Source organism: Cebus imitator, unplaced genomic scaffold (genome assembly GCF_001604975.1).
Source record: "Cebus imitator isolate Cc_AM_T3 unplaced genomic scaffold, Cebus_imitator-1.0 Scaffold153, whole genome shotgun sequence".
Lineage (NCBI taxonomy): Eukaryota > Metazoa > Chordata > Mammalia > Primates > Cebidae > Cebus > Cebus imitator.
Genome location: NW_016107468.1, coordinates 1206412 through 1228871, shown reverse-complemented (window position 1 = coordinate 1228871; position 22460 = coordinate 1206412). Strand labels below are relative to the sequence as shown.

The window sequence follows — 22460 nt, the reverse complement described above, 5'->3', positions numbered from 1 at the left end:
CCTCAGACCCCCAAGTAGCTGGGATTACAGGAACACCCCACCACACCTGGCTAATTTTTGTAGTTTTAGTAGCGACAGGGTTTCTCTATATTGGTCAGACTGTTCTCAAACTCCTGACCTCAGGCGATCCATCCACTTGGCCTCCCAAAGTGCTGGGATTGCAGGTGTGGGCCACCGTGCCCGGCCATAAAGCACATTATCTACCTTGGCTCCTCCTCCTCCTGTTTCTCCTCCCCCTCCTCCCCCTCCTACTCCCCTTCATCTTCCCCCCTTCTTTCTCTCTCCCCCTCCTCCTTCTTCTCTTTCCCCTTTTCTTTTCCCCCTTCTCCCCTTCTTTCTTCTCCTCCTCCTCCCCATTCTCAGAAACTCCTCTGAGATCACACAGCATGAGCCCTCCATCCTAAGCTTCTGAACTTGAACCCCTGTGACCTCCTAATTACGATGCTTCTCAAACACAGCATCTGGCTGTACCTCTGTGAGGGGCCTCAAATTATTCCTTGGCACTGCCTGAGCTCCTGTTTTCAGTCCAAAATCCATTCTTCTACATGGAGGAGACAGAAGTCAAACAGGGGTTACTGCGTCACCCATCCATCTTCATCATCCCATCAGGGCAGGCAGGGGTCCTGTGCGTATCTGACCCTTCCTCTGCTCCGACTAGCATCAGAAAACCCTTGCTTCATTTTTCTCAGCCTGTTTGGCAGCTCCAGATGTGTAGATTTTAGTTCTTCTGTTTTGGTTAGTTTTCCTTTTTTCTTTTTTTTTTAGAGACAGGGTCTCACTCTGTCATCTGGCTGAAGTGCCGTGGCATCTCTGCCCACTGCAACCTCTGCCTCCTAGGTTCAAGTGATTCTTTTATTTTTCTTTCTTTTTTTGAGATGGAGTTTTGCTCTGTTGCCCAGGTTGGAGTACAGTGGCATGATCTCACTTCACTGCAACCTCTGCCTCCCAGATTCGAGTGATTCTCCTGCCTCAGCCTCCTGAGTAGCTGAGACTACACAAATGGCTAACTTTTGTATTTTTAGTAGAGATGGGGTTTCACCATTTTGGCCATGCTAATCTCAAACTCCTGACCTCAGGTGATCCGCCCTCCTCCGTCTCCCAAAGTGCTAGGATTACTGATGTGAGTCACACGCCTGGCTTTTTTTTGTTTGTTTGTTTGTTTTTGAGATAGAGTCTCACTCTGTTGCCCAAGCTGGAGTGCAGTGGCATGATCTTGGCTCATTGCAACCTCCACCTCCTGGGTTCAAGCAATTCTCCTGTCTCTGCCTACCGAGTAGCTGGAATTACAGGCACACAACACCATGCCCAGCTAATTTTTGTATTTTTAGTAGAGACAGGGTCTCAGGATGTTGGCCAGGTTCGTCTCGAACTCCCGATCTCAGGTGATCCACCCGCCTCGGCCTCCCGAAGTGCTGGGATTACAGGTGTGAGCCACTGCTCCCAGATCTTTTTTCTTCTCTAAGAATTTTCTTCCCCTTTCCTCTTCAGAGACTCATAAAATGGTGCATTCAGTGCTGGGTCATCTTGCTAAGCTGCTCCCCCTCCTGGAATGATGCCATTTGCTCTTCTGAGCCTTTTGATACTGCAGAGGGCCAGCCAACACTATGGAGACCCCTCCTCACCTGCTTCCCACAAACTCTATGTTTCTTCATTCTCAGGACTCCAGTCACTTCCGCTTCACAAACCAAGTTGTCTCTGTTGGCTGCAGTCAAGCTCAGAGAAGTGGTTTTCTCTTTTTGCTTTCTCTCCTCTCTGGGAAATGATATTGGCAGATCAGTCAAAAGTATGTCAGAGACTTTGTTTTTGTTTTTTGTTTGTTTGTTTTGAGATGGAGTTTCACTCTTGTCACCCAGGGTGGAGTTCAGTGGCAGGGCCTTGGCACACTGCAGCCTCTGCCTCCGGGGTTCAAGTGATTCTCCTGCCTCAGCCTCCCGAGTAGCTGGGATTACAGGCACCTGTCACCATGCCGGGCTAATTTTTGTATTTTTTTTACATTTTTTTAAATTATACTTTAAGTTCTGGGGTACATGTGCAGATCGTGCAGGATTGTTACATAGGTATACGAATGCCACGGTGGTTTGCTGCACCCATCCCCCCGTCAACAATATGTATTTCTCCTAATGTTATCCCTCCCCAATCCCCCCACCCCCTGCTATCCCTCCTCAACCCCCACCCCCATCCGCAAACAGGCCCCCAGTGTGTGATGTTCCCCTCCCTGTGTCCATGTGTTCTCATTGTTCAACACCCACTTATTAGTGGGAACATTCAGTGTTTGGTTTTCTGTTCTTGTGCCAGTTTGCTGAGAATGATGGTTTCCAGTTTCATCCATGTCCCTGCAAAGGACATGAACTCATCCTTTTTTATGGCTGCATAGTATTCCATGGTGTATATGTGCCACATTTCCTTTATCCAGTCTATCATTGATGGGCATTTGGGTTGGTTCCAGGTCGTTGCTATTGTAAACAGTGCCGCAATGAACATATGTGTGCATGTGCCTTTATAACAGAAGAATTTAGAATCCTCTGGGTTTATACCCAGTAATGGGATTGCTGGGTCAAATGGAATTTCTGTTTCTAGGTCCTTGAGGAATCACCACACTGTCTTCCACAATGGTTGAATTAATTTACACACCCACCAACAATGTAAGAGTGTTCCTATTTCCCCACATCCTCTCCAGCATCTGTTGTCTCCAGAGTTTTTAATGATCGTCATTCTAACTGGCATGAGATGGTATCTCAATGTGGTTTTGATTTGCATTTCTCTAATGACCAGTGATGATGAGCATTTTTTCATATGTTTGTTGGCCGCATAAATGTCTTCTTTTGAAAAGTGTCTGTTCATATCCTTTGCCCACTTTTCGATTGGCTTTTTTTTTCTTGTATATTTGTTTCAGTTCTTTGTAGATTCTAGATATTAACTCTTTGTCAGATGGGTAGATTGCAAAAATTTTTTCCCATTCTGTTGGTTGCTGATTCACCCTAATGATTGTTTCTTTTGCTGTGCAGATGCTCTTAAGTTTAATTAGATCCCATTTGTCTATTTTGGCTTTGTTGTCAATGCTTTCGGTGTTTTAGTCATGAAGTCCTTGCCTATACCTATGTCCTGAATGGTATTGCCCAGGTTTTCTTCGTGGGTTTTTATGGTGTTAGGTCTTATGCTTAAAACTTTAATGCATCTGGAGTTCATTTTTGTATAAGGTGTAAGGAATGGGTCCAGTTTCAGCTTTCTACACATAGCTAGCCAGTTTCCCCAACATCATTTATTATATTTTTAGTAGAGATGGGGTTTCACCATGTTGGCCAGGCTGGTTTCAAACTCCTGACCTCAGGTGAGCTGCGCACCTTGGCCTCCAAAAGTGACAGGAGTATGGGCATGAGTCACTGCACCTGGCCAAATATGTCAGGGACTTTGGATTTCATCTGATGGAACTTCCCAGCTGATGTCAGCATGGAGTTTGAGTTTTGTTTCTGTCACTCCCACATTTTGATGCTGGGCGTGTTGAGTGCATCCTAACCCTCCATCCGCTTCCCCGCTTAGCCAGGGCTAAACAGCAAGGTCCTCTCTATTCTCCTCTCCCAAACGCCTTCCATATGGTTTTCCTGCACTTACCAAAGAGCACCAAAACAGAGAGAGGTCCCGTGGGCACACAGCGCTGCTCCAACTTGCCCCAGAATAGAGTTAACATCTTTGCATTCTCACGCATGCACGCATGCACACACACACACACACACACTCTCTCCACACACCACGATCCATGCGTCCCCCATCTAAGCAGCACGTACTGGGCTTCTATGTAAGATTTTATTAAAAGTAAAGATTTGTTTTTTTTTTTTTTTTTTTTTAGACGGAGTTTCGCTCTTGTTACCCAGGCTGGAGTGCAATGGCGCGATCTCGGCTCACTGCAACCTCCGCCTCCTGGGTTCAGGCAATTCTCCTGCCTCAGCCTCCTGAGTAGCTGGGATTACAGGCACGTGCCACCATGCCCAGCTAATTTTTGTATTTTTAGTAGAGACGGGGTTTTACCATGTTGACCAGGATAGTCTCGATCTCTTGACCTCGTGATCCACCTGCCTCGGCCTCCCAAAGTGCTGGGATTACAGGCGTGAGCCACCGCACCCGGCCAAAAGTAAAGATTTTGTATCACAGATGTAGAAAGTAGGGGACCAGAAATTGTGTACTCAAAACTACAGCCATAACCAGGGGTGCAACCAGGCGTATTCCGTTGCCCTCTCTCTTCTTGATACTTCCTCCTCCTCCTCTTCTTCCTCTTTCTTTTTCTCTTCCTACCCCTTCTCCTTCTCCTCCTCATCCTTCTGCTTCTCCTGCCTCATCTCCTTCTCCCTCCAACATCCTCTTCTTCTCCTCCTCTTCTTCCTCCTCCTCCTGACCTTTCCCTCTGTCTCCTTGTTCTTCTCCTTGCCCTTTCTCCTCCTCCCAGTCCTCCTCCTCCTCCTTCTCCTCCTCCTCCTCCTCCTTTTCCCTCCCCTCATCTTCCTCCTTTCCATCTTCCTCATCTTCTCCTCTTTCTTGCCATCCCCCTCCTTCTCCTCACCTTCATTCTCTCTTCCCCCTTCTCTTCCCCTCCTCCTCCTTTCTCTTCCCCTCCTCCTCTTCCTTATTATCATTTTTTATTCTCTTTTTGGGCATTCTTTCAGTATACCATGCACCTTAACAAACTGCTTTTTCATGAAACAGCTGTTATTATTTAGAAACGAGGCAGCTATACAAAAATCACTTGGTGAAATTTAAACTTTTTTTTTTTTTAAAGACAGTCTCATTCTATCACCCAGGCTGGAGTGAGTGCAGTGGCTTAATCTCGGCTCACTGCAGCCTCTGCCTCCTGAATTCAAGCAATCCTCCTGCTTCAGCCTCCTGAGTAGCTGGGGCTACAGGCACATGCCATCATGCCTGGCTAATTTTTGTGTTTTTAGTAGAGACGGGGTTTCACCGTGTTGGCCAGGCTGGTCTTGAACTCCTGGCCTCAGGTGATCTGCCAACCTCAGCCTCCCAAAGTGCTGGGATTACAGGCGTGAACCACTGCGCCCGGCCAGTTTAAACATGTTTAATTCTGTGAAATTCAATGTAATACGTATTCCCCTATAGTGCCCTGGGCTGTAGTGTTTTTCCCTGGTGAGTCTTGTCAGATGCCACCTTTTCCTGGATTTTTATGCTCCGTTCTTCCCTCCAAGCCTCTGTCTGTCTGCATAACAGAAGCTACTCCACAATGCTCAAGAGCAAATGCTGTTCTAGTATTTTATTTCCTAATGAAATTAAGCTTGAAGGACCCTTGGCAAGATTGCTTAGATACAGATATGAGATCTGAACAGGACTCTTTCCTTCTGAGATGGTTTGGCTGTGTCCCCACCTAAATCTCATCATGAATTATTGCCCCCATAATGAGAAGGACCTGGTGGGAGGTAATTGAGTCGTGGGGGGCGGGTCTTTCCCTTGCGGTTCTCGTGATAATAAGAGTCTCACAAGATCTGATGATTTTATAAAGAGGAGTTTCCCAGCACACCCTCTCTTGCCTGCCACCACGTACGACGTGTGCTCCTTGATCACCTTCCACCCTGACAATGAGGCCTCCCCAGCCATGTGGAACTGTGAGTCCATTTAAGCCTCTTTCCTTTATAAATTACCTAGCCTCAGGTACGTCTTTATTAGCAGCATGAGGACAGACTAATACGCCTTCCAAACAAGAGTCATGGGGGAGGAAGAGGTTCAAGTTATCCGTATGCTCTGGGAAGGACCTACCGTGCTGACCTTCATAGGTCCTTCTTGAAAGCTCCCATAAAGGAGTTTAGAATTCAGTCCCAAGAGCCCCTGTGCCCCCTTTGCCCATCTTGGGGTGTCACAGGGGAGCAAAACACAGGTTTACTCAAAGTGTGAAGCCACAACCTCCATACTCTCTGCCGTGTTCAGAAACCCCCCTGCTGCCAAGTTCAGGGGCCTCACTGTTTTGACTTTCTCTGTGACAATCCAGCCGTTTTCTTCTATAACCCTTGTTTCTCAAAAAATGGAAGCCAGCCAGGAACAGTGGCTCATGCCTGTAATCCCTGCACTTTGGAAGGCCGAGGTGAGAGGATCACTTGAGGCCAGGAGTTTGTAATCAGCCTGGGCAACATCACGAGACTTCGTCTCGACAAAGTTTATAAATAAAAAAAAGGATTAAAAAAAAAAATGGAAGCATCTTACCTCACCGCTGAGAGTTAAACCCTGGCCAACAAATTACAAAGCTCAGTGTGTCCTCTTAAAAAGGAGCTGGACACTGTGGCTCACGCGCCTATAATCCCAACACTTTGGGAGGCCAATGTGGGTGGATCACCTGAGGTCAGGAGTTTAAGACCAGCCTTTAACATGGTGAAACCCCATCTCTGCTAAAAAAAAGAAAAAAAAAGTTACAAAAATTAGCTGGGTGTGATGGTGCATGCCTGTAATCCCAGCTACTCAGTAGGTTGAAGCAGGAGAATTGCTTGAGCTGGGGAAGGCAGAGGCTGCAGTGAGCTGAGATGGCACCACTGTATGCCAGCCTAGGTGACAGAGCAAGACTCTGTGTCAAAAAAGAAAAAAAAAAAAGGAAAAGGAAAAAGGGGATAAAACTCTTGTTCCCACAAGGAAAGATAACAGCATTACCATCTCATTCCGTGTGCCAGGCTCCAGGGCTTCGGCCTGAGGCTCCCTGCCACCATCCTGCATCCCTGCCGGGAGAAAAGGAAATGGCCCCCTGTGCAGCGTAGCTGAGCCACAGCTGGGGGCACGAAGACCACATGCTGAGCTCTGGCACCCATGTCCTGCTGTAGTCGCCTTCTAGCGTCTACCTGGGGACAGCCTCTCTCTCCACTCCTCATCCAAGCAGCCGTCTGTGGGGCCAAGGGGAGGCTGAAGAGCTGTTCTCGTCTGCACCCCTGACCCAGAATTGTTGCCCCCTCCTGATCACATTCTTCCAGTGTTCTAGGCCTGCAGAGTCCAAGTCCAATTTCCTTCTTAGGCTTTTGCTACATGGATAATTATCAGTCTCTTATAGTGCACAAAGCTTCCTCAGTTTTTGCCCTTTATGATTGTTTTATAAGAAACAGGGTCTCATTCTTTCACCCAGGCTGGAGTGCAGTGGTGCCATCATAGCTCACTGTAGTCTCAAACTTCTGGGCTCAAGTGAACCTCCCCACTCAGCCTCCTGAGTAGCTAGGACTACGGGTGCACACCACCACACTCGGATAATTCATTTGATTTTTTTTGTAGAGATGGGATCTTGCTGTGTTGCCCTGGCTGCTCTCAAACTCCTGGTCTCACAGGATCCTCCTGCCTCAGCCTCCCAAAGTGCTGGGATTACAGACGTGAGCCACCATGCCCAGCCAGTGCTCAACCTTTTTTCCCCATTAGAACATCAGCTCCTCAAGTAAGAGAAACAGATGAGCCAGCATCTTTTTTCTTCTCCTCTGTGCCCTACGTAGGAGGCGAAAAGGAAGTAGGGCTGATGCATGATACATACTTTTAGACTGCATTAAAAACATGTTGTATACATCTCTTCTTAGGGGAGAGGAGGAGATACAGCTGCCCCACAAGTACCCAAACACACATGTGAATTTCTCCATTCATCCCGTCCGTTCCCTACATAGGCACATGCAGACAACGTGGAGAAGATACACAATAAATATTTTGATTTTCATTATACTATCTGAAAAAAAAATCACATTTGTGTCTGTGAAGGCATTCACTATCCTTACCTCCTAGAACGAGAACCAGGCACCCATGTGTTCCTTCTCTTCTTTGATATTCGGGATTTTTTTTTTTTCCTTTTTTCTTCTTCCTGATTCTAATGCCTTCGTTTTTTGTTTTTTTTTGTTTTTTGTTTTTTTTTTTTTGCTTTTTTTTTTTTTTTTGCTTGACTGCTCCAGAAAGAAATAGAATGAATGTCAAATGTTCTCATAGAAGAGGGGTCCACAGCATGACTCATGAGGGGTGTGGGCTGAAGAGGGGACACCGTCGCCAAAGCTGGAGTCCTGCTCATGGGAAGAATTCTCAGCCCCAAACCCAACCCTGTCTGTCCCTGCTGATGTGGGGGCTGGAAGGAAGAGAGGCTCAGTGGTGACGCATGTTAATAAAGTATGCTAAATTATATGCTGGTGGCGTTAATAGCAATCAGGCTTGTAGAACATAGGATCTAATGGCTCATAAATGAGATGCAAGTTCATTTTTATAGGCCCACTATAATAAACTAATTATTTTGGAACTCTCCAATTATGCATTTTTCAAAAAGCTGAATTGCATTAAAAACATGTTACGGCTTTATAGATCTTCTCTTTAGGGAGAGGAGGAGATACATCTGCTCCACAAGTGCCCAGGGAAAGAGAGGGGGAGAAAGAGAGAATCCCAGGCAATAGATAACGAATAAGCCAGCTGCCAGATGACAAATGTAGTCAAGGAAGACAAAGAGCTGTCAGTTTCCTCATCAATTACAGCTGGTCCTAACCCACGAGAGAGCAAATTGCCACAGCCATCAGAGATGGCTCTGTTAGAATTACGGTGTTTGAGATCTCCCCTGATTTATTCAGTGCCTGGAGTACAGAAGGGTGTCTGTTGCTTTGGGATTAAGATTTCTGCACTCAAAGCCACCCAGGAGCTCAGGGAGAGCCTTATGATGTCAGAAACATCCTCGGTCAGTATCTCCCAGTAGCGGCAAGCTTCTGACAGGCCCACCAAACAAGCCAGGGGCTGTTTATGTGGCCATGTGAGGAGGCGCTAACATGTCACTCTGACTCTCAGCTAATTAAAGACGGAGGGCCCATTTTAGAATGAAGCTCTTGCATGTGTCTCTGAAGGTCCTGCATACTCAACACAGCTTACCTGAGTGGCCAGGTGGGTTCAAATTCCAGCTTTGTGCCTCATTTCCCATGCAACAGCCACACTCGTTACTCAGCCTTGGAGAGGAGGGGACATTGTTTAAGGTTCATTCTTTCCCTCCTTTATAAAACATGATCTGCTCATGGCCAGGTGCAGTGACTCATGCCTGTAATCCCAGCACTTTGGGAGGCTGAGGCGAGCAGATCACCTGAGTCCAGGAGTTCAAGAGGAGTCTGTGCAATAAGAAGAAAACCTGTCTCTACAAAAAAACACAAAAACGATTAGCTTGGTATGGTAGTACATGCCTGTAGTCCCAGCTACTCCAGAGGCCAAGGCGGGAGGATAGCTTGAGTCCAGGGCGTTGAGGCTGCAGTGAGCCATAAGCGTACCCCTGCACTACGGCCTGGGTGGCAAACAAAATAAATACAGATTTGCCTACATAAATACATAAATAATAAGACATTGTATGCTCATGGTAAGATAATGGAGGTAAAACATGTTATGTTCTACCACTGGTTGATCAGAAAAATAAATGCAATGAGACCCATCTTAAGCATTGGATGGCTTCACAACCGTACATGTGAATACGTAATCACAACCATCCGATGCATAAGGTGGGTCTCATTGCTTTTATTTTTCCGATTGACGGGTAAGATGTCTCACATTGTCCTCGGGAGGATTCTCTTAAATTAGCCAAAGATGCCGGGGACGCACACGGTGCAAAATGGGGCGATTGGTCTTTGGTGCTCAAGAGGAACTGACGCTTGTGGGAGGTGGAAAAGTTCCTTTTTAAAGTTTTCTTTATTGTTAAATCATAAGTGCGCTAATAACTCTTTGTTAAGCCCTATCCTGTGTAGCTATTAGACATGCCATGCTTACAGGCACGTAGTACGTTCTATGTCCTTGTACTTTAACCAAGATACCTGTGCAGGATGTGCTCACAGGCATGTCCCAGCTCTCCACTGCTTTTACCTGTTGAGAAAAGTTTTCAGTTATTAGCCTATTGTGTTTTAGTTTAGATTGTGAGGTCCGGCTCCAGACAACAGACCAGACAACCCCAAATGTGTAAGGGATGAATGTGTCTGCCTTTCCTCTGTTGGTTGTACTCTCTTGGCATTATGGCTGGTGAGGGTGCCCTTCCTGCAGTCCAGGAAGTAAAAATCGCGTTGCTGAAAGACCCTCTGTCTCAGTGCTGGTTTTCTTTGTCGCAGGCTCTACTGCCTGTCTCTCCAGCCCCCTCACACTGCTGTCCTCAGGGTGCCTGCCACTCCAGAGTGCCGGGTGCTGCTGTCCTCAGGGTGCCTGCCACTCCAGAGTGCCGGGTGCTGCTGTCCTCAGGGTGCCTGCCACTCCAGAGTGCCGGGTGCTGCTGTCCTCAGGGTGCCTGCCACTCCAGAGTGCCGGGTGCTGCTGTCCTCAGGGTGTCTGCCACTCCAGAGTGCCGGGTGCATGTTGGCCCTGCAGACCCAGGTCCAATGTCCATCTTTTATCCCCAGGATTCACCTAGAACTCTTCCTTCTCAAGCCTTATAACTGAAGTACTGGATTAAATTCTCCTTCCCCAGTGGTTCCCCCCACCTCTTTTCAGGAGGAAGCCCCCTTCAGGAAGTCAGAGGAAATCGTTCTAAAGGAAAATCCTAGAATGAAGCTAAGATGCTCACAGCATTCTTCGCAGCGCAAAGAGGGAAGGCAATTTGCTAACATCTCACTCTGGAAGACGGAGAAAAACCCACAGATCTGGTCTCCATCGGTCAGAGTGTACATGACCCCACCCAAGAATAACCAATATTCTCCTCAATGTCCTCCTCCTTTTTCCTGAACCCCTTATGTACCATATAGGGCTGTCTCCCAATGCCCTATTTCTCCTACCCCCAAATACACATTTTTCTGTTTTTAGTTTAGTTTTGTATTTTTTTGAGATAGAGTCTCACTCTTGTTGCCCAGGCCGGAGAGCAATGGCACAATCTCAGCTCACTGCAACCTCCACATCCCAGGTTCAAGCAATTCTCTTGCCTCAGCCTCCTGAGTAGCTGGATTACAGGCTCCTGCCACCATGCCCGGCTAATTTTTTTCTATTTTTAGTAGAGACGGGGTTTCACCATGTTGGCCATGATGGTCTCCAACTCCCGACCTCAGATGATCCTCCCACCTCAGCCTCCCAAAGTGCTGGGATTACAGGCATGAGCCACAGCGCCCAGCCACATTTTTCTGTTTTTACACCATGTTAACATTTCTAAAATTCAGATGTATGTGCTTAATTGATCATACATTTTTTAAATTATTATATTTTTAAGTATGCTACTAATTATATATAATGTTTTAAATCAATATATTAGAGGAACTTCTCAAGCCTCAAAGTATCCAATAAGTAGTTTTGAGTAGGTAAATTAAAGATTTCCTTATTTTTTCTCACAAAATTGAGATTCTCCTGCCCACATATAGCTTGTATCCCATTATTTTACTATTATGTCATAAGCATAAGTTATCATTAGATATTCTTCAAAGTCATTATGACAAAGGTATTGATCAAAATGAACTATTATATAGATATTGCTTAATTTAATCACCCACTTTTCTCTTGTTGGACTTTAAAATTGCTTTTTTCCCCAAGAAAATAGATATGCTATGAGTATTCATTTTTCTTTCTTTCTTTCTTTGTTGAGATGGAGACTTGCTCTGTCTCCCAGGCTGGAGTGCAGTGCGTGATCTCGGCTCACTGCAACCTCCACTTCCCGAGTTCAAGCGAGTCTCCTGTTTTAGCCTCCCAAGTAGCTGGGATTACAGGCGTGTGCCACCACACCCGGCTAATTTTTTGTATTTTTAGTAGAGACAGGGTTTCACTGTGTTAGCCAGGATGGTCTCCACTTCCTGACCTCATGATCTGCATACCTGTGCCTCCCAAAATGCTGGGATTACAGGTGTCAGCCACTTTCCCGGGCCTGAGTATTCTTATATATAAATCTTCATCTGTATCTTTGATTATTTCCTTCATGTAAGTTCCTAGAAGTGCAATTCCTGTCAAATACTATAAACTCTCTATATATAGTTTATAATATTTATATATTATTTATATTTATAATATAAATTATATATATAATATAAATATATATAAAGTATATAAATATATAAATATTTATAATATTTATAAATATAAAATATATTTATAATATATTATTGCATATATAATTTTATATAATATATAAATATATATTATATATATTATATATATTTATATATTATATATAATTATATATGCAATTATATTTATATATTATATATATTTATATATATATAATTGCAGTTTAGGTTCTGGGGTATATGTGCAAAACATGCAGGATTGTTGCATAGGGACATACGTGGCAATGTGGTTTGCTGCCTCCATCCCCCTGTCACCTATATCTGACATTTCTCCCACTGTTATCCCTCCCCAACCCCCCTACCCTGCTCTGTCCCCCCCCATTCCCCACCAACAGACCCCAGTGTGTGATGCTGCCCTCCCTGTGTCCATGTGTTCTCCTTGTTCAACACCTGCCTATGAGTGAGAACATGCGGTGTTTGTTTTTCTGTTCTTGTGTCAGTTTGCCGAGAATGATGGTTTCCAGATTCATCCATGTTCCTACAAAGGACAAAAACTGATCGTTTTTTATGGCTGCATAGTATTCCATGGTGTATATGTGCAACGTTTTCCTTGTCCAGTCTATCATCGATGGGCATTTGGGTTGGTTCCAGGTCATTGCTATTGTACACAGGACTGCAGTGAACATATGTGTGCATGTGTCTTTATAATAGAATGATTTATAATCCTTTCGATATATACCCAGTAATGGNTGAGGAATCGCCACACTGTCTTCCACAATGGTTGAACTAATTTACACTCCCACCAACAGTGTAAAAGTGTTCCTATTTCTCCACATCCTCTCCAGCATCTGTTGTCTGCAGAGTTTTTAATGATCGACGTTCTAACTGGTGTGAGATGGTATCTCAATGTGGTTTTGATTTGCACTTCTTTAATGACTAGTGATGATGAGCATTTTATCATATGTTTATTGGCCTCATAAATGTCTTCTTTTGAAAAGTATCTATTCATGTCCTTTGCCCGCTTTTGAATGAGTTTGTTTGTTTTTTTCTTGTAAATCTGTTTTAGTTCTTTGTAGATTCTGGATATCAGCCCTTTGTCAGATGGGCAGATTGCAAAAATTTTTTTCCCATTCTATTGGTTGCCAGTTCACTCTAATGACTGTTTCTTTTGCTGTGCAGAAGCTCTGGAGTTTAATTGGATCCCATTTGTCTATTTTGGCTTTTGTTGCCAATGCTTTTGGCGTTTTAGTCATGAAGTCCTTGCCTATGCCTACGTCCTGAATGGTTTTTCCTAGGTTTTCTTTTAGGGTTTTTATGGTGTTAGGTCTTATGTTTAAGTCTTTAATCAATCTGCAGATAACTTTAGTGTAAGTGTCAAGAAGGGGTCCAATTTCTGCTTTCTGCACATGGCTAGCCAGTTTTTCCAACACCATTTATTAAACAGGGAATCCTTTCCCCGTTGCTTGTTTTTGTCAGGTTTGTCAAAGATCAGATGGTTGTAGATGTGTGGCGTTGCCTCCGCGGCCTCTGTTCTGTTCCACTGGTCTATATCTCTGTTTTGGTACCAGTACCTTGCTGTTCTGATTACTGTAGCCTTGTGGTATAATTTGAAGTCTGGTAGCTTGATGCCTCCAGCTTTGTTCTTTTTGCTTAGAATTGACTTGGCTACGTGAGCTAAGTTTAAGGTGGTTTTTTCCAGTTCTGTGAAGAGGGTCATAGGTAGCTTGATGGGGACAGCATTGAATCTATAGATTACTTTGGGCAGTATAGCCATTTTCACGATATTGATTCTTCCTAACAATGAACATGGAATGTTTCTCCATCTGTTTGTGTCCTCTCTTATTTCGTTGAGCAGTGGTTTGTAGTTGTCCTTAAAGAGGTCCTTTACATTCTTTGTTAGTTGTATTCCTAGGTATTTTATTCTCTTTGTAGCAATCATGAATGGCAGTTCGTTCTTGATTTGGCTCTTTTTAAGTCTATTATTGGTGTATAGGAAGGCTTGTGATTTTGCACATTGATTTTGTATCCTTAGACTTTGCTGAAGTTGCTTATCAGTTTAAGGAGATTTTTGGCTGAAACGATGGGATCTTCTAAATATTACAATCATGTCGTCTGCAAATAGAGACAATTTGACTTCCTCCTTTCCTAATTGAATACCCTTTATTTCTTTGTCTTGCCCTATTGCTCTGGCTAGAGCTTCCAATACTATATTGAGTAGGAGTGGTGAGAGAGGGCATCCTTGTCTAGTGCCAGATTTCAAAGGGAATGCTTCCAGTTTTTGTCCATTCAGTATGATATTGGCTGTGGGTTTGTCATAAATAGCTTTTATTATTTTGAGATACATCCCATCAATACCTAGTTTATTGAGAGTTTTTAGAATAATGGGCTATTGAATTTTGTCGAAGGCCTTCTCTGCATCTACTGAGATTATCGTGGTTTTTGTCTTTGGTTCTGTTCATGTGGTGAATTACATTTATAGACTTGCATATGTTAAACCAGCCTTTCATATGTTGAACCAGCCTTGCATCCCCAGGATGAAGCCTACTTAATCATGATGGGTAAGTTTTTTGATGTGCTGTTGCAATCAGTTTGCCCTTATTTTGTTGAAAATTTTTGCATCTGTTCATCATGGATATTGACCTGAAGTTTTCTTTTTTTGTTGAGTCTCTGCTGGGTTTTGGTATCAGGATGATGTTGGTCCTATAAAATGATGTGGAAAGGATTCCCTCTTTTTGTATTGTTTGGAATAGTTTCAGGAGTGGTATCAGCTCTTTGTATGTCTGGTAGAATTCGGCTGTGAACCCATCTGGACCTGGGCTTTTTTTGGGTGGTAGGCTATTAATTCCTGCCTCAACTTCAGCCCTTGTTTATTGGTCTATTCGGGGTTTCGACTTCTTCCTGGTTTAGGCTTGGGAGGTTGCAAGTGTCCAGGAATTTATCCATTTCTTCCAGGTTTACTGGCTTATGTGCATAGAGTTATTTGTAGTAATCTCTGATGGTAGTTTGTATTTCTGTGGAATCGGTGGTGCTATCCCCTTTATTGTTTTTTATTACATCTATTTGATTCTACTCTCTTTTTTATTAATCTGGCTAGTGGTCTGTCTATTTTATTGATCTTTTCAAAAAACCAGCTCCTGGATTTACTGATTTTTTGAAGGGTTTTTTGTCTCTCTCTCCTTCAATTCTGCTCTATTTCTTGTCTTCTGCTAGCTTTTGAGATTTTTAAATCTTGCTTCTCTAGCTCTTTCAATTTTGATGATAGGGTGTCAATTTTGAATCTTTCCTTGCTTCTCATGTGAGCCTTTATTGCTGTAAATTTCCCTCTAGACACTGCTTTAAATGTGTCCCAGAGATTCAACTATGTTATGTCTTCGTTCTCATTGGTTTCGAAGAACATCTTTATTTCTGCCTTCATTTCATTGTTTATCCAGTCAACATTCAAGAGCCAGTTGTTCAGTTTCCATGAAGTTGTGCAGTTCTGAGTTAGTTTCTTAATCCTGAGTTCTAATTTGATTGCCCTGTGGTCTAAGAGACTGTTATGATTTCTGTTCTTTTGCATTTGCTGAGGAGTGATTTATTCCCAATTATGTGGTCAGTTTTAGAGCAGGTGTGATGTGGTGCTGAGAAGAATGTATATTCTGTGGATTTGGGGTGGAGAGTTCTGTAAATGTCTATTAGGTTTGCTTGGTCCAGGTCTGAGTTCAAGTCCTGGATATCCTTGTTAATTTTCTGTCTGGTTGATCTGTCTAATATTGACAGTGGAGTGTTAAAGTTTCACACTATTATTGTATGGGAGTCTAAGTCTCTTTCTAGGTCATTGAGAACTTGCCTCATGTATCTGGGTGCTCCTGTATTGGGTGCATATATATTTAGGATCATGTTGCATTGATCCTTTTGCCATTATATAATGCTCTTCTTTGTCTCTTTTGATCTTTGTTGGGTTAAAGTCTATTTTATCAGAGACTAGAATTGCAACTCCTGTGTTTTTTTTTTTTTTCTCTCCATTTGCTTGGTAAATCTTCCTCCATTCCTTTATTTTGAGCCTATGTGTGTCCTTGCATGTGAGATGGGTTTCTTCAATACAGCACACCGATGGTTTTTGAGTTTTTACCCAGTTTGCCAGTCTGTGTCTTTTGATTGGGGTATTAGCCTATTTACATTTAAGGTTAATTTTCTTATGTGTGAATTTGATCCTGCCATTGATGCTAGCTGGCTGTTTTGCCCGTTAGTTGATGCAGTTTCTTCATTGTGTCAATGCTCTTTACCATTTGGTATGTTTTTGGAGTGGCTGGTACTTGTTGTTCCTTTCTGTGTTTAGTGCTTCTTTCAGGAGCTCTTGTAAGGCAGGCCTGGTGGTGACGAAATCTCTCAGCAATTGCTTGTTCATAAAGGATTTTATTTCTCCTTCACTTATGAAGCTTAGTTTGGCTGGATATCAAATTGTAGGTTGAAAGTTCTTTTCTTTAAGGATGTTGAATATTGGCCCCCACTCTCTTCTGGCTTGTAGGGTTTCTGCTGAGAGATCCGCTGTGAGTCTGATGGGCTTCCCTTCGTGGGTAACCTGACCTTTCTCTCTGGCTGCCCTTAGCATTTTCTCCTTCATTCCAAGCGTGGTGACTTTAACAATTATGTGCCTTGGGGTTACTCTTCTTGAGGAATATCTTTGTGGTGTTCTCTGTATTTCCTGGACTTGAATGGTGGCCTGCCTTGCTAGGTTGGGGAAGTTCTCCTGGATAGTATCCTGAAGAGTGTTTTCCAGCTTGCACTCATTCTGTCACATTCAGGTACACCTATCAGATGTAGATTAGGCCTTTTCACATAATCCCCTATTTCTTGGAGGCTTTGTTCATTTCTTTTCACTCTTTTTTCTCTAATCTTGCCTTCTCATTTTATTTCATTGAGTTGATCTTTAATCTCTGATATTCTTTCTTCTGCTTGGTCGACTCAGCTATTGAAACTTGTGTATGCTTCACAAAATTCTTGTGTTGTGTTTTTCAGCTCCATTAAGTCATTTATATTCTTCCCTAAGCTGTTTATTCTCATTAGCATTTCATGAAACCGTTTTTCAAGGTTCCTAGTTTCTTTGCATTGGGTTAGAACATGTTCTTTTAGCTCAGAGAAGATTGTTTTTACCCACCTTCTGAAGCCTGTTTCTGTCAATTCATCAGACTCATTCTCCCTCCAGCTTTGTTCCTTTGCTGGTAATGAGTTGTGGTCCCTTGGAGGAGGAGAGGCATTCTGGTTTTGGGTGTTTTCATCCTTTTTGTGCTGTTTTATTCCCATCTTTGTGGATTTATCTGCCTGAGGTCTTTGGAGACTTTCAGATTGGATCTCTGAGTGACGTCCTTTTTTTTGATGATGTTGTTTCTTTGTTTTTTAGTTTTCCTTCTAACAGCAGGGCCCCTCTGCTGCAGGACTGCTGGAGGTCCACTCCAGACCCTGCTTGCCTGGAGATCATCTGCAGCAGCTGCAGAACAGCAAGGGTTGCTGCCCATTTCTTCTTCTGTTATCTTTATCCCAGAAGGATATCCACCAGATGTCAGCATGAGCTCAGCTTTGTGAGCTGACTATGAGGTGTCTCTTTGGATATACGGGGATCAGGGACCTACCCGAGGAGACAGTCTGTCCCTCATAGGTGCTCAAGTGCTGAGCTGTGAGCTCCGTTGTTCTGTTCAGAGCTGCTGGGCAGGTACATTTAAGTCTGCTGCAGTGGAACTCATAACCACCTTTTTTCCCAGGTGGTCTGTCCTGGGAAGGTGGGACTTTATTTATAAGTTCCTGACATCCTGCTGCCTTTTTTCAGAACTTCCCTGCCCAGCAAGGAGGTAGCCTAGTCACAGTCTACCAACAGAGGTGTTGCTGGGCTGCCATGGGCTCTGCTCAGCTGCTGTGTGAACGTTCCTTGCGTTTTGTTTATAGAGGTGTAGTTAGAACTGCCTCGGTAATGGCAGCCTGCCTCGGTAATGGCGGACTGCCTCGGTAGTGGCGAATGCCCTTTCCCCAACAGAGCTGGACCATCCCGGGTCCAGCTGTGCTTGCTGTGAAACTCTCAGTCCAGAGCGTTTCAGGTTGCTGGTCTTTGTGGGGGTGGTACTCACTGAGCCAGATCACCTGGGTCCCTGTTTCAGCCCCCTTTTTTTCACTTGAATGGGCAGCTCTGTCTCCCAGGCATTCCAGGTGCCCATTGAAATGACCGCCCAGATTTGTGTGAGTTTTTGTGTGAAGACCCGCTGCACCGGCTGAAACAGCCATGCTAGAAACTCGTGGCACTTTTCGGCCCGGGAATCTCCTGGTCTGTGAGCCGTAATAACTTGTTTGGAAATGTGATGTTCACTAACCCTCTGCGTTGTTCTCGCTGGGAAATGCACTCCAGAGCTGTTCCTATTTGGCCATCTTGGATCTGCCTCATATTATGAACATTTTAAAGACTATTGGTAGATGTTGCCAAAATACTGTCCAAAGACTTCTATTTATTGGTAAGGAGATAACATTACATTCTTATTTCTGTACAACTGTGCTAGATTTTGGTATTATTTAAAAAAAAAGTACGTTCACAACCAGGTGCAGTGGCTTACACCTGTAACCACACTACTTTGGGAGGTAAAGGCAGGTGGATAGTTTGAGCATCAGTTTGAGGCCAGCCTGGGCAACGTGGCAAAACTCTGTCTCTACAAAAAATACAAAAATAGTCAGGCATGGTGGCTTGCACCTGTAGTCCCACCTACTCAGGAGGGAGGTTGAGGTGGGAGGATTGTCTGAGTCTGGGAGGTCAAGGTTGCAGTGAGCCATGATCATGCCACTGCACTCCAGCCTGGGCAACAGAGTGAGACGCTGTCTTTAAAAAATAAAAATAAGAAAGTTTGCTAACAAAAAACTACCTCATTTTAATCCCCATCTATACTTCAGTCATTAAGAAGATTGAGAATTTTTATATAGTATTTTCTATGTTTCCTCCTTTGTGTGTGTGTGGTGGGGGTGGGGGGTACTGAGTCTTGCTCTGTTGCCCAGGCTAGAGTGCAATGGCCCGATCTCGGCTCACTGCAACCTCCACTTCCCAGGTTCAAGCAGTTCTTGTGCCTCAGTCTCCCGAATAGCTGGAATTACAGGCCCACACCACCACACTTAATTTTTGTATTTTTAGTAGAAACGGGGTTTCATCATGTTGGCGAGGCTGGTCTCGAGCTCCTGACCTCAAATGATCTGCCCCCCTCAGCCTCCCAGGGTCCTGGGATTACAGGCATGGGCCATGCGCCCAGCCTATGTTTCCTCTTGTTTTGTCAGCTCTTGTCTTTTCCCTACTTACCTCATGATGTCCTAGGGCGTTCCTTATCAGCATGTACAAATACAGACGGTGAAGCCTCTTTGCCCCACCCCAGTCATAGACGAACAGAAGCCTGATGAATTTTATCTCCCACTGGAGGGCGGCCCCTAGGGCATGGAGCCTTTGATTTCCGTCTCTGTAGCAGCCAGTCCGATAAATGTTAAATGAATGGCTGAACGATGAGTGATCACAGCAGCTTTTGGATGTCATACCTGTGGCAAGTCTTTGTCAGTTTATTTGCCTTTGAATATTTTTATGGATCAGACATAGAATCTTTGCAGTCTTTTTTTTTATTGCATTTTAGGGTTTCGGGGTACATGTGAAGAACATGCAAGATTGTTGCATAGGTACACACGTGGCAGTGTGATTTGCTGCCTTCCTCCCCATCACCTATATCTGGCATTTCTCCCCATGCTATCTCTCCCCAACTCCCCACCCCCTGCTGTCCCTCCCCTATTTCCCCCTGACAGATCCTGGTGTGTGATGCTCCCCTCCCTGTGTCCATGTATTCTCATTGTTCAACACCCGCCTATGAGTGAGAAAATGCGGTGTTTGATTTTCTGTTCTTGTGTCAGTTTGCTGAGAATGATGGTTTCCAGGTTCATCCATGTCCCCACAGTCTTTCTTGTGGTTTCTTACACTGCTTTGAGACCATGGAGGTCTCCCCCATTATGAGGTTGTTAAATATGTGACCCTATTTTCTGCCTGTTTTCCCACCGTTTGCTGTCCTACGCTACATTTTATTTCTCGTGTTTTTAATGGAAGCCAAAGCAGCTGGATGGGACCCACCAATGGCTCTTTTGAACCAAATGCCTGGGTGAACAGTCCCCTTCACCAGGGAGGGCACCTAAGGAGGTGACTCAGTACACTACACAATTTCCTATATCTGCTGCCAGTTGGCCTTCTAGAGAGAAGAATTTTTAACAGCAGGCTGAATTCCCTCTCCCAGGAAGGATGCTGTAAACACCAGTCCTCTCCTCCCAGTATGGGGCTTCCCACTAAATCAGTTAATTTTCCTCCCCCTGTCTGAGAAGGAGACTGAGCAGGAGCTTTATTTACAAAGGTTAAACATGCCTTTAATTGGATTGCTGGCATTTGAGCCCCAAGACCTCCCTTCCTTCTCCTTTGTCCCTCTCACCCATACCTGGAGAAATGCCTCTGAGAAATGCCAAGGGAATGTTTCCTTTTAATAAAGTAGTGACGAGGAGGGTCCCTTTGGAGACTTCAGTTACAGCTTTGAGCCACCACCAGCAAATACATTGACTCACAAAAGGTCCCTGGCCACTGTGTTACTGAGCAGACAAAATGCGAGAAGTCTCTGGATGGAGGAGAAGGCAGAATTTGGCAGATACATGGTCTGTTTTCCAAGAAGTGCTGTTTCCCATACTGAGATCAATGCTGTTGTCAGACACACACTCACGGTCTGACCATCTGACAGCAGTCACCGGGTCATATGTTGACTGAGAGAGAGAAGGCAGGCAACAGATAGAGAACCAGATTCATCCCTAGGTTGGCCACTGTCTAGCTTGTAACAAGGGATGTGTCACTCCCTCACCAGACCTAAGTTCCCTCCCATCTCTGATACCCCTCTGTCCCTCCTTTCTTTCCAGATTAATCATGCTGATAGGTACATGATATCCACAAAGGAAAGGCATGAATCTGAGAATTTATATTTCTGACAAGTTCCAAGGTGATGCTGAGGCTGCTGGCCAGGAAAAAAAAAAAGGAAATTGACTGCACTGACTCATCTAAGGTGCCTTTGATTCTTCCTTATGAGATCCAATTAGCACAAGCTCATCAGTGTAAACCACTAATATAAAGTTGTGTGGCCAGGTGTGGTGGCTCACAACTGTAATCCCAGCACAGGGATGTGCACATTCAGAGTTTCCTCTATGAGATGATTAGGTTGACTCAAAAGCCTACATTCCTTGTATTCATGTTTGTTTGGTTGGTTTTTTTACCTTTTATTTTAGTTTCAGGGGTACATGTGCAGATGTGTTATATAGATAAACTTGTGTCATGGGGATTTGTTACACAGATTATCGCATGACCCAGACACTAAGCCTAGTACCCATTCTTTATCTTTTCCGCTCTTTTCCGTCCTCCCACCCTCCACCCTCGGTAGGCCCCAATGTGTGTGGTTCCCTTCGTGTCCATGTGTTCTCACCATTAAGCTCCCGCCTGTAAATGAGAACACGTGGTATTTGGTTTTCTGGTCCTGCATTAGTTTGCTAAGGATAATGGCCTCCAGCTCCATCCATGATTCAGCAAAGGGCAGGATCTTGTCCTTTTTTATGACCGAGTATTCCGTGGCGTAGAGGTACCACATTTTCTTTATCCAGGCTCCCATTGATGGGCACTTAGGTTTCTTCCACGTCTTGGCTATTCTGAACAGTACTGCAATGAACATACTTGTGCATGTGTCTTTAAGATAGAATGACATGTATTCCTTTGGCTGTTTACCCAGCAACGGGATTGCTGGGTCAAATAGTAGTTTTGTTTTTACCTCTTTGAGGAATTGCCACACTGCTTTCCACAATGGTTGAACCAGTTTTCCCTTTAACTCACAGTGTATGAGCATTCCCTTTTCTCCACAGCCTGGCTAGCATTTGTTCTTTTTTAGCTCTTTAGTAATAGTCATTCTGGGATCAGGCATAGTGGCTCACCCCTGTAATCCCAGCACTTTGGGAGGCCAAAGTGAGTGGATTACTTGAGATCAGGGGTTCGAGACCAGCCTGGCCAACATGGGGAAACCCCATCTCTACTAAAATCACAAAAAAATAGTCAGGCTTGGTGGCGGTGCCTGTAACCCCAGCTACTCAGGAGGCTGAGGCAGGAGGATCACTTGAACCCAGGACATGGAGTTTGCAGTGAGCCCAGATCTCATCACTGCACTTCTGCCTGGGTGACAAAGCAAGAGTCTGTCTCAAAATACTATTACTAGTAATGGCCATTTTCACTGGTGTAAGGTGGCATCTCATTGCAGTTTTCATTTGCATTTTTCTTTTTCTTTCTTTCTTTCTTTTTTTTTTTTTTTGAGAGGGAGTCTCGCTCTGTCGCTAGGCTGGAGTGCAGTGGCGTGATCTTGGCTCACTGCTACCTCCACTTCCCGGGTTCAAGGGATTCTCCTGCCTCAGCCTCCAAGTAGCTGGGAGTACAGGCATGTGCCACCATGCCTGGCTAATTTTTGTATTTTTAGTAGAGACAGGGTTTCGTCATGT

The 22460-nt window shown here is 44.4% G+C and overlaps 1 long non-coding RNA gene across 1 annotated transcript; it reads left to right on the top strand.

Moving 5' to 3' along the window:
• The first annotated feature begins 2326 nt into the window (after positions 1-2326).
• Positions 2327-21638, top strand: LOC119473386. The gene is made up of 2 exons (XR_005202589.1): positions 2327-2391; positions 21560-21638. It is a non-coding gene; the product is annotated as an uncharacterized LOC119473386 (long non-coding RNA).
• The last annotated feature ends 822 nt before the right edge of the window (positions 21639-22460 follow it).